Source organism: Sapajus apella, unplaced genomic scaffold (assembly GCF_009761245.1).
Source record: "Sapajus apella isolate SASKATOON/1434 unplaced genomic scaffold, GSC_monkey_1.0 scaffold63, whole genome shotgun sequence".
Classification (NCBI taxonomy): Eukaryota; Metazoa; Chordata; class Mammalia; order Primates; family Cebidae; genus Sapajus; species Sapajus apella.
The window spans coordinates 8,872,533-8,882,351 of record NW_022437003.1 but is presented as its reverse complement, the minus strand read 5'-3'; the positions used below and the strand labels follow the sequence as shown (position 1 = coordinate 8,882,351).

The window sequence follows — 9,819 nt, the reverse complement described above, 5'->3', positions numbered from 1 at the left end:
TCATCAATAGCTTGGGGCTGTCCTTGCAATCATGAGTGAGTTCTCACACTATTAATTCACCCAGAGCTGGCTGTTTAAAAGAGCCCAGGACCTCCTCCCCTGTCTCCTGCTCCCTCTCTCACCATGTGACATGCTGGCTCCCCTTCCCCTTCTACCAGGACAACCTTCCTGAGGCCTTTGCCAGAAGCCCAGCAAGATGCTGGTACTGTGCTTGTACAGCCTGCAGAACTGTGGGCCGAATAAACCTCTTTCCTTTATAAATTACCCAGTCTCAGGTATTCCTTTATAACAATGCAAAACAGACTACCACAGGGTCTCACTTAATTCATATTAATATCTATTATTCTAGAGTCCTGTGTTAATACAACAATGTCCTCAATATCAGCTTAAGTATGTGGAGCCATTTGTCTCTTTCTTTTCTTTTTTGGAGATAGGGTCTCACTCTTTTGTCCAGGCTGGAGTGCAGTGGTATAATCATAGCTCACTACAGCCTCTACCTCCTGGGCTCGAGAGATCCTCCTGCCTCAGCCTCCCAAGTGACTGGGACCTCTTTTTGAGTCCCAGATTTCTGTGTGTTTGCCTGTATCTTCTCTCTTTGTCTGGCTGTGACTTCTCACTGCAGCCACATGTCCATCTCTCATACCCCTTATCTCTGTTAGTGACTGGAAAGTCAGGTCCAAGTTTGTCAAAATTTTTTGTTTGTTAACTAAAAATAAATTCATTCTGGTGAACATCTGACAGTTGAAGAAGAATGGATATGAGACTTTTTATTTTTTCTTTTTCGCTCTGCCGGTTCCAGACTATATCTTGTTATCAATTGATGTGTAATACAATAAAAGTTTTTTATAAGCCATAAAGCATTAATAGAGCTATAAAGTGGTGTGACTATTTTTGTGCAACCTGCGTTTCCCAGCTAGCCAGCCCTTCTAGGCCCTGAACTGAAGGTACTTGTCTACCTCCTGGTTATCTTTATTAAGTGACTGTGCAAATAGATTGAAATGGTGCCGGTAGTGTAGAAACAGATTGTACCAGGATCTTGGATTTCATGTTCAGGAGTCACAGTTGCCTTATTTTTGCAACAAGTTTGACTGAGCATCCTGGCCACTATGCCGTTCCAGGCCCCAGGCTTGCTGGAAGCATTGGGGTGGGTGTCCTGGCAGAACTCTGTGATTTCCCTAGAGGGCGGTGGCGCCTGGGACACCTGGAACCCGCAGGGCAATCTTCTTCTGCTGAGAGCAGCTTTAGTGGTTTATCTCAGTTTGCTGTACTGATTTCACTTGCTGTGTATGTCATGGTATGAAAAATGCTGAGAAGGCCTGATGTTAGGTGCTTATGCTGAATGGCAAGTTGTTGCATTTAAGGGTATGGATGGTGTGTCCTCTCCCCTGCTTGGCAGGCTTTGCTGAGAATGCATTTTTTGTCCTTGTCACAGTAAACAGAGACATCTATATTTCAGAGTTCACTCTCACTAAGCTACTGATTCAGTTCTCTGTAAGACAATCAGGCTGGTTCTAATATAGGAAAGTGTTTTAAAAGTTAAATCATTCAGGCTGGGCATAGTGGCTCATGCCTATAATCCCAGCACTTTGGGAGAACGAGGTGGGTGGATCACCTGAAGTCAGAAGTTCAAGTCCAGCCTGGCCAACATGGTGAAACCCTGTCTTTACTAAAAATAAAACAATTAGCCAGGCATGGTGGCACACATCTGTAATCCCAGCTACTCAGGAGGCTGAGGCAGGAGGCAGGCTGAGGCAGGAGGCTGGGCTTGAGCCCAGGAGGCAGAGGCTGCAGTGAGCCGAGACTGCACCACTGCACTCCAACTTGAGTGACAGAGTGACACTCTAAAAAAAAATGTTAAATTCATTCATTGGACATGTATTTCTTGAGCACAGATACTATCATAAACTCTGGAGACACAAGGATGGATAACATATGACTCCTCCTCCAGTGGGCTTGGGAGGGGGATGGCTGCATACACAAATAATCACCATCTGATGTGATGAAAGCCCCATACAATTTTGGCCTTCATAAAGGGACACTTACCCTGCCCTTTCTCTCCTGTTCCAAACACGACATGAACATAGCATGACAAGAGTCTCAATCTTGCTAGACACCTCATGGTATGTTAGAGCTCCTATGTCGTAGTTCTTTGTGATATAACAGCTTATTGCATGATTGAAGATTCATGGGTTCATTACATTGCTTATCCTTACATCCTAACTGCACCCTCTAGTCCAAGGCTCGCAAGTGCCCTGACATCTGATGCATCTTAGCACACAGCAAGCTAATGCGGACTCGTGCCACATCCCGTTACACACGAGAGGTCAGAGAGGAAGCAGGGCACAGCAGTTTCCCTCTGAGCCAGACCTTGGAGGTGGGCATGGTATTTTTGTTTTTCCTTTCACCAGACAAAAGGTGTGTTAAGCCTGCAAATTTTCCACTGTGAATGAGGTCGAGACTTTTGTTGAGAAAGATCTGGAATGGAACAGATTAGGTTTTTAAAACCCAATTAAGCTGAAAAAAATAGTTGAGTCAACTATGATGATGATAGCATTTGACTGTAAGAATGAAAGGAAACCACACAAGTAAACAAAGCCACATGTCATGATGGAGGCCTAATTGCTTTGTTTTGAAAATACAGGATTATTTTGAGCTTCAAAAGGAAATGTGTTTACACACAATTTGAAGGTTGTAGTTTCCGTCTCAAAGAAAAATGATTGGAGATTTCACTTGGGTAAAACATAAGAGGGCTTTGTCCTTGGAGCACCTAAAATCTTCAGTTAAGTTGTGATTTGTCCTTTTTGTCTGATAATGACTACAGTAAATGTTAACTGAGCATTTGCCAGGGACTATGCACGTTGTTTACATGAATTATCTCTTACTGATCTGAAATACAAGACAGTAGTGGTAAGCCAAATTTTATGTTGCTTTTGTTGCATGATAAAAGATTCAAGAGAACAGAAGAAAGAAAAATAAGGTTATCTCTGAGTACAGCATGTGGCATCACTCTTGTACTGGCGATTATGTGAAGAGCAAGATCACTTTTGAGAACACGCTCATGACTCCTCCAAGACCACATTTAGAGTCTCCATGATCCAAGGACAGCAGCTGTGTTTGTTATCAATTCAGATTCTACTTTGTACTTTGTGGACTCCAGTAATTACCAGCAAGAAACTCAAGTCTCCCATGTTGAGAAAAATGTTACTTTGGCTGTTAGGGGGTTTCATGAGGCAAAGAGTTAGTCTCTCTGAGCAAATTTTTTTTTTTTTTTTTTTTTCCAGGAGAGGCTCATGTCAGTGCCTGGAATATCTGAAGTCCAGGCATTCTGGAATTAGTGATTCTACCACCCATTTAAGCAAGTCAGGGAGTTGTATTGAAAATAGGAAGGCTCCTCATAGGCCTGGAGACCAGGAGGCAATTGCAGAGCCTTTTCTCTTCCCAGGACAGCTAGCTCACCAGGCTTCTGTCACACTGGCCTCTTTCTGTCCTTCCAACACATGAGCCATCTTTTGCCTTGGAGCCTTTGTATCTTCTGTACTTTCTCCCTGGAAGACTCCTCAAACCCAGATCTTTTTTTTTTTTCTTAGCTCAAAAATCAAGATGTTTTCCTTGACTGTCTTACATAAAGTAGACTTCCTCAAGTTAGGGCATCTATTCTAGTCTATAATTGTATGTTTATTGCAGGTCATTATTAGCTGTCTCCCTTCACCTCCTTGTAAGATCCATGACAGCAGGACCTGTGTCCCTCTTGTTCACCACTGGATCCCACTGTCCAGCACGGTGCTTGACATACAGTTGTTGCTCAGTGCACATGTGTGTTATGTATGTGTGTGTATGTATACACACTGCAATTGCCTTCTGGTCTCCAGGCCCATGAGAAGCCTTCTTGTTTTTAACACAACTCCTTGACTTGCTTGAATGGGTGGTATATTCATACACACACACACACACACACACACACACACACACACACACACACACACACACATATTTAGAGACAAGGTCTCACTCTGTTGCCCTGGCTGGAGTGAAATGGCACAATCATAGCTCACTGCAGCCTTGACCTCCTGGGCTTGAGAAATCCTCTTGCCTCAGCCTCCCAAGTAGCTGGGACTACAGCAATGCACTGCCACACCTGGCTTATTATTATTATTACTTTTTAGAGAAAGGGTCTCGCTATGTGGCCAGGCTAGTCTTGAACTCCAGACCTCAAGGGATCCTCCCACCTCAGCCTCCAAAAGTACATGGATTATAGACATGAGCCACTGCATTGGCTCAATGCATATTTAGTAAGTGAATGAATGAATGAGTGAATGAATTAGCAAATAAATGAATAATATTGAATTTGACTATATTAGCAAAATGGGATATTACAGGACAGCACACAAACCTTATTACTGTCATTTCTCTGAAAAATATGCCCCCTGAGAATGCAACCTGTGATTGGGCAAGAGACCACATACAAGGATAAAAATGGACTAGGGCATCAAAAGTGGAGATAACAATATAGAGACAATAAATTTGCCTCTGAAGAAGCATAAAGGAAGTCTGCTTTCCCTGAATAATCTTTAAGTCTGAAAACATTTCATCTATCAAAATCTTGTCACTCATCACTGGTTCCCGCTCCCAATAACACTTTTCTTGAGAAGAAAGAAATGTCCACCCACATTTTTTTTTCCTTTTTATCGTACTTTAGGTTCTGGGGTACATGTGCAGATCATGCAGGATTGTTGCATAGGTACACACATGGCAATGTGGTTTGCTGCCTCCATCCCCCCGTCACCTACATCTGGCATTTCTCCCCATGTTATCCCTCTCCGACCTCCACCTCCCCGCTGTCCCTCCTTTGGCCCCCCTCAACAGACCCCAGTGTGTGATGCTCCCCTCCCTGTGTCCCTGTGTTCTCATTGTTCAGCATCCACCTATGAGTGAGAACATGCGGTGTTTGATTTTCTGTTTCCACCCACATTCTTGACTGTATCCCGCTTCCTGCAAAAATTTCGGTGGAGAGGCAGGGGAGAAAAAGCATCAGAGAGTTGTTGAAATAACTCATATTAGAGACCCCTAATTCCACAGTCTTCAGCCTTAGGCTTCTGAATCTGTAGACATCTGCAGCTTATCTTACAGACCAATGTAAGCTGTTGGCTACCAGGAAATGGAGTGATGAAATATAATACTAATTTGATGAGTAGAGGAGGGAGGAAATTTGCTCATAGAGTTGTCTGTGGGCTGTGAGAGATTGCCAGAATGTGGGCTTCTGGAGGAGGGGGAGACGATTGGAAGAGTCTGAAAGAGAGAAACAAAGTCCTCTGGTCCTGAGAACTTCCTCCAGGGATTGAGAGCCTGGGGTAGAGGTTAGGGGCTGGAGGGAGAAGTGGGAGCTACAGTCTGGGGAAGTTCTGGGATCTTCGGCTTCTATCCCTGCACAAGCCATTGGGATTTTCCAAAGTTTCGGTATAGAAGAGACAGTGCGGCCCAGAGCCTGAAGTAGCCTCAGCTATGTAGGGGGAAAGATGTTGGCGATGCCTAAATGTTCTTGTGTGAGCATGAGAGTAAGCTGCCAGCTAACTCCCCGCCACTGAGCCTGCCCCTTCTTGTCTTAGGGTTACAGTCCTGGGTTACAGTGTCACCGACATAATCTCCAAAGATCTGATCATGTCTTCTAATGTGTCTAAAGTACCACTTGAGAGGTACCAAGTCCTGTAGAGATTCAGAGAAGTGCACTTCTGGCTGTGGGTCAGGAATAGGCCAGGAAAGAGCTGGCTGGGAGGGATGGGAGGCTTTTAGTGGATGGGGAAAGAAAAGCATCCAAAGGTAACAGCAAGAGCAAAATAGAGAGGGAACACAGACACATTGTCAAAGACTGACATGGGCACCTGTTACACGTGGTTGGGTGGAAAGAGAGAGGCTAACAGCCCCTGGAAACTATGGATGGAGGCAGCGATCTCAGGAGGAGAAAAACAGTAAAAAACAGAGGCTGATGACAAAGGAGGCACTTGAAAAACACCACTTTGCTAGAGATTATTGCCTTCACCTTCTCCTGAGTGAGGTAATTATTTCTTTGCCAACAGACATTTATTAAATTCCTACTGCATTGCCAGGTGCCATCCTGACATTGGGGATAAAGCAAAGATTAGCAAAGATGAAAACAAAAGTCCCTTCCTTAGTGGGGTTTATATTCCAGTGGGGATGATAGGAAGTAAACAAATAACAAAGTCAGCCAGCAGGTGGTAAGTCCTATGAAGAAGAATACAGCCCAGCCGGGGAGCAAGGTACAGTCAGTGGCATAGGAGCATGTCTGGGACCCACAAAAGCAGACACTCTACCTCCCAAGGTCTCATGCACATGTTCATTCATTCATTCATTCATGCTCTTTGCTTATATTGTTTGCCAGGCACTGCAGCAGAGCTATAAACAAGATGGGCAGAATCTATTCCTCATGGAGCTCAGGGTCTAGTAAGCAGGTAACAGATAAATAAATAATATCATGGTAAGTAGTGGTAGTGGTCATTGTGATAGAGAAAAATAGCAGAGCAAGGGGATAAGGAGGGATGGGGGCTGGTAAGGAGATGATACTTGAGCACAGAAGGAAGGAGCTATGAGTATCCCAGGAGAAGAAAAGCAAGAACAAATGCCCTGAGAGAAAGCGAGCTTTGAACATCACAGGATGGTAAATTCATGCATTACAATGTCTCTCCCTCCTCCTCCCTTCTTTTATATTAAACACACCTGCTTCTCAGTGAAGCCTCTGTGTAAAGCAAGGCATCATCTTACTGCAAGAGGAGAGATCGCTGGGGTCTGGTAAGAAGACCTGGCTCTGCTTTCTCAAACGAAGGTCTTTATAAGAAATCTGCATTAGCGCCTTGTCCATGTTCACTGATCCTCTGCTTCATGGTGGAAGGGCACTGACTTGAAGGTCCCTAAGCAGGGAAGGAAGGTAAGCCTCTGTCCCTTTCCTCCCTAGCTGGTTTCCCTGGCACATGCTGGTTTCTCTTTAATTCTCTGCTGCATGTTGTGACCACGGGAGGAAAGAATTCAGCTGGACTATCTCAAGGCCTGTGTGATGGAGTTGAGAGTTTTGCAGATGTACATGTTGGTGGTCAAGGAAGGCTTTCTGAACACTTACCTGGTGCCCATAGAGGTGGGTCACAGAGGTTCTGACAGTTGGAAGCTGGAAAGAGTCAGTCTGTGGTCCTAAAAGGCATCTTCTCTTCAGTGCTGACATCAGGGTCATATCTGTGATGGAAACAGGGTCTCTGCATGGCCACAAGCACATTAATTGGTTCCGTTTTCTTCCATTTCTTCTGAGCTCATCCTGACCCTATGCACTGCAGACCAGGGGTTCTAAGCTGCAGCATCGTGGGTGGGGCCACCTTGCAGCCTCATCAGGGTTGAGTTTGTTGCTCTTATTGATGAAGAAACTGAGGCTCAGAAGGATAAAGGAGCTGGCCCATGGTTACACAGTGGTGGGGCAAGCACGTGAGCCCAGCTTCTCTCACTTATGAGGAAATCTGTAAGGACGATCATTGTGCTGCAAGAGGAGTTTTGGGGATCCGAGTTTCTGAGGCAGCCTCGCTCTGCAGCTTGCCTGTGGTAAGGACACACCACCCTGGCTGCACATTAGAATCACCTGGGCAGCTTTTAAAATTCCTGGGCCCAAGTCTTACCTCAGTCCAATTAAAACAATCTCTGGAGGGGAGACCCAGGCATCAGGATTTTTTCAAAACTGCCCAGATGTTTTCAGTGTCCAGCCCAGGTTGAGAACCACAGTCAAACGGTAAACTCAGTTGCAGCTATTGAAAATTTTTAAAAATGCAAGAATTTTGGAATTCTCTTGTTTTAAAAAGGACTAATAGCTTGCTACTTCTTCCTTCTCTGGTCACTCCGGAGTAGTCATTTTGTAAGATAAGGACCTGGGTTAAGTGAGCATAAAAACATGAATAAAAATTAAAGTAAATTACTAAGTGAGAAATAAAAGCCATGAATAATGTAACAAGGGGAAGAGCTGGAAGAACTAGGGCAGAAAGCAAAGTCGAGAAAATGTAATAAAAAGAGGGTCACTGGGGAAACCTCTGTGGGGTCTGAATACAAATGGAGGGAGGAAAGCTGGTGTGCAAATCCTGTCTTTTTGATACGTGGGCCCCAGTAAGTACCTTGGATACCTTCAGTTCTTGCAGATGATTAACAGGCCCCAGCCACGGACTACCAGCCTCCCCCAGGAAGAGCAGCTATGCCCAGGTCTTTGTAGCATGTTTAAGACTGAGGAGGGCCCCGTGAAGAGCAGTAGACTTGCAGTCACATAAGCCCCAGGCCTTTGTATTGGACTCTAGGGGGGGATGCGGAGGAGGAAGGGGCCTTGTTTTGTTTGAAAAAGCCCCGTGCTCCTTCCCTTTTCTCTTCCACCCCTACACTGAGAATTACTGTCCCTAGAAGGACTCACCCGTGTGACCAGTTCTCCTGCAGGTCCAAAACAATCCCAAACTTTGTGACTAGCATATCATTTGCACTTTCCAGGCAGCTCCTGAAGGAACACACTCCCACGGGGAAGGGTGGCAGCTAATGATTCCCACGACTTGTCACTCAATGATTGGCATTAGTCTTAGTCATAGTTACCACCCAAACTTCCCCAAAGGAGAGACATCCCGGTCCTTTGATTGACCAAAAGTATATTCTTTAGGAATAATTGCTTCCAACCAATTCCCAGCAAACTCAAGCTATAGATGACAAAATGTTATAAACCCAAATATTTTATCAACTGGTAACCAAGTTTTGAGTTTTAGCATAACACATTCTCTCTTAGACACAGTCCACTAAAGAGAGATCTCACCATGAATGATTTGTTTGAACTGGTGATTCATCAATTGTAGTTGAAAGTTGAGATATACAATTGCAGGTATTTGGGAGACAGTTGGAAGGCAATGCGTTTCCTAAATGACCTCTATGAAATTGTAGTTGAGCTGGGGCAAGACAGGAGCATATTTGGATGAATTTTGTTCTCAGGTATTGCAAAGGGTTATGTATATTTTTACCCCAACCTAATTGACCTGCAAAAACCTTCTGGAGGTATAGGAGTTTTGATTAACAAGTAATCATTACACTTTCTGAAGACCTTGTCTGTAAGTCTAGGATATATAAACAGTTGCCAGGATCATAGCTGAAAAGGAAAAGTTGACCTTACAGGGCCTTCCTGCCTCCTGGATCCACTCCCATTCATTTCCAAATGGCGCCTTTCCCTGCTTTATAAAATGGCATATTCCAGAATGTTATTAAAATGTGTCTTAAAAGATATCAACACCCTCAATGATTTACAGTGTCACTATGGTTTCTTGCAAAAAAAGAAAAAAAAAAAAACCCCAAATTGACAAACTGCTATAAATGGTGCATAATAATATCTTTTTGATTGCCTGGGACAGCCAATGGGTGCTTTATGTGAATGGCAGCAAAGGTGCTTTGGATACCTGTGTGTAAACGTGGAAAGCCAAAGCTGTGGTGCAGCCCCAGCAGAAGTGGCCGTAGACACAGAAACTCCCAAACATGTAACCTAACAACTTTACCAAACAAATCAAAATGTTCCCATTGAGTCATCTAAAATAAGATGAGATCTCTCTTGCCTTCATGGAATTAGTCAAGTTCCTCTTCCATATGATTACATCTCTAGCAGAAGCTTCCTTTGGGCCTAACCCACTTTTTAAAGTATGACTGGTGTTGCCTATTTGTTAGTGGAAAAGGGAGACCTTATAGCTCTTAGAAATACAAGCAGGTTGTGAAAAGGAGGAATAGTCACAGACCCACAGGCTCAGCGTTTGGGTGTTTGGCCAA

At 44.2% G+C, this 9,819-nt stretch overlaps 1 long non-coding RNA gene across 1 annotated transcript; it reads left to right on the top strand.

The window, feature by feature from the left end:
• Positions 1 to 2,213: 2,213 nt before the first annotated feature.
• On the top strand, positions 2,214 to 8,105 carry LOC116529764. The gene is made up of 2 exons (XR_004259658.1): positions 2,214 to 2,415; positions 6,746 to 8,105. It is a non-coding gene; the product is annotated as an uncharacterized LOC116529764 (long non-coding RNA).
• Positions 8,106 to 9,819: the final 1,714 nt, after the last annotated feature.